The 2500-nt window shown below is 40.5% G+C and overlaps 2 pseudogenes; one reads left to right on the top strand and one right to left on the bottom strand.

Annotated features, from left to right (window-relative positions):
* LOC138055520 (uncharacterized) overlaps window positions 1-2500 on the top strand; it is a 32868-nt pseudogene that overhangs the window by 19111 nt on the left and 11257 nt on the right.
* Window positions 1-2500, bottom strand: part of LOC138057532 (uncharacterized) — a 7147-nt pseudogene that overhangs the window by 82 nt on the left and 4565 nt on the right.

Here is a 2500-nt window from a genome sequence, read left to right on the forward strand (position 1 = left end):
AGTTCTCTTTTGAGCTCTGAAACAGTAAGTGCCCTAGGATTAATTTCTCTTGAAGACTGCATCCCCTTAGAGTGACCAAACTCGACATGTTGATCACATGAAGGTTTGTCTGCAAACCTTTCCTCACACAGTGGGCATGCAACAGGTTTAAGAATTTCAATGACTGCAGGCAGTAGTTGTTGCTTAGCAGCACATTCTAGAACAGTCTTACATTCAACACAAAAAGTACAGAATTGTTCTTCTGGGCTGCTTTTTTGTCTTCCACATTGGCAGTTGTGTGCTTTGGTAATATGAGAAGGCATTCTGGATTCATAGTGTGATATATACATAGATGGCATGGGATGGTGCTCAGGTAAATAGAATGCTCTGACATAATTTGCTCTCATGACTTGCCACCATTTTCCAAGTGTGCCAGTGGACCTAGATCGGTTTGTCAAAAGCAGGTCATGTTTAATTCCTGAATGTTTTGATTCCTTTGCTTGTAAGGACAAAATTCCAAATCCAATATTATACTTTTCAAACAAAAGTGATGCATGGTAGGGAATGGCATATGCCACTGTCCAAACAGTGATGTTAACTGATGAGCTATAAAATAGAGATAACAAGCTAAAATATGTTGTTAAGTTTTCATTGATCTGCTCAACTTCTCTTAAATTAGTATCCACTTTGTTAAACAGAGTTCCAGCATTTCTCAGATGTTCAGCCGCTTTACCAAGGGCCTGCCTCTTCATTTTTTGGGCACTGGATTCATCTGTAATTTCCAAGGCATCAATAAGCCTGTATGAATACTTGGCAAGTGCAATAGCTTGCTCCCCTATGAGCCTTGTGCTTAGATTATTGGCTCTGTGATCTTTGTCATTATAATGTTCTCTTATCTTACTAGCAACAAATGACAAACCACATCCTGCCTTTCTACCCGAGACATCAGGTCTTACTGATGCTGCTTGCATATTCTCATTAAATACCTCTGCTTGCCTGTTTACAATATCCACTTGCCTAACTCTTTCCCCTACTCCTTCCTGATGTGGGGTGGTGAGCTGAGGGTGAGAAAACTTAATGTTTGCAATTTCTGTTGTGTCAACTGGAGAACTTAATACTTCTAAAAATAAATCCACATTGTTTCTCTGAAGTGCTTCCTTATAAATCATGTTAAGGATGTGTTGGCAGGCATTTATTTCATTGTGCACAGGCTCTGGCCTTTGTCAGTTGGCGAATTCCCCTATTCTAGGTTCCCCAAGCTGGCGAAGACCATTGTTAGCCATGAATTCTAATGTTTTTTGGTGACCCTGGGTTGGGTTAAGGTCTTTTGGAAGGCTTGAACTTTACTCAAGTCTTCTTGGCGTTTTTCTCGTGTGGGCACTTGCCATGTACAGTTACTATCATTCCCTATAGTCCCACCCATCTTAGATAACTGTCCTTTATGAACATTAGCATAAGGTGAGAGATATGTTGCCGCTTGGTTCAGCTCATTGTTAGCCCAGCTTTGCCTCGACTGATCTGCACTAGGTTGAAATTCAAGCGTACACTGCTGACCATGAACTGTCAAAATATTTCCCTCCAACACCCTCATCTCTTCCGTGTGCTGCTTCCAGATGTCTTCCATTACTGACTCCTTCTCTGAGACACTCAGACAATGGAGTAAGTAATGGAATTCCCTACTTCTTACCCTCGATCCAAAGTTCCAGCATGTCAATGAGCCAATGGACATTGCCAGTTCGCTGGTCTCTGGAGCCCCATCATCAGAAAACTGAAAAATAAAGTGGTACTTGTTGCCATGAAACCAAATTAATTGTTTATGTAAACGAGGCAATCGCAAATGCAAGTCCAGAATCACAAAAACCAATCCTGTGACTGTGCGTGATACTCCAGGATAGTTTGATATTTGGCAGACGTGACCAATATCGAGACTTTTTACGAAATGATCAACTTTTGAATCACTGACAATTTTTGGCAAGGCTATTTCTGTATCCATGCATTTTATGTTTCTCGGAAGCCAAACTTCTTGGTCTGCATCATATACTGAGCTCTGCGTCTTACAAACTAAATTAAACTTGCGTCTTGACAGGTAATTTTGGAACTTCACGGCTACTGCTTGTTTTAAAGCTTCTTCAGAATTGTTGAAATCCTTTACAGCCATTCCAAACACTCCCTGTAAATACTTCCCCCGTTTGTAACTTGAAATCAGTTTATCTATGATTTCTTTGGAAGCAAAAGAAGCGAGAAAGTCCCATGCACCATAAAAGGCCCCCTCATCTCCACCATGGATGTACTCTAGCATTTCTTTTGTTTCTTGCCGACGTCTGTATCTAGTGCTGCTTTTGAAATCTGATATTATCTCAAATGTTGTTGCATTTTGGGTCCGCTTAGATCTGCCCTGCTGCGTTTGACCAAGCATAAGTTTAAATCTGTTATACTCTTTCTTTAGGAGCTCCAGATTGTCTTCATGTTTTTTAGCCTTCTCTTTAGCATCTTTAAGTAATTGTTCTAATGGCAATTAAGG

Source organism: Montipora capricornis, chromosome 7 (genome assembly GCF_036669925.1).
Source record: "Montipora capricornis isolate CH-2021 chromosome 7, ASM3666992v2, whole genome shotgun sequence".
NCBI lineage: Eukaryota > Metazoa > Cnidaria > Anthozoa > Scleractinia > Acroporidae > Montipora > Montipora capricornis.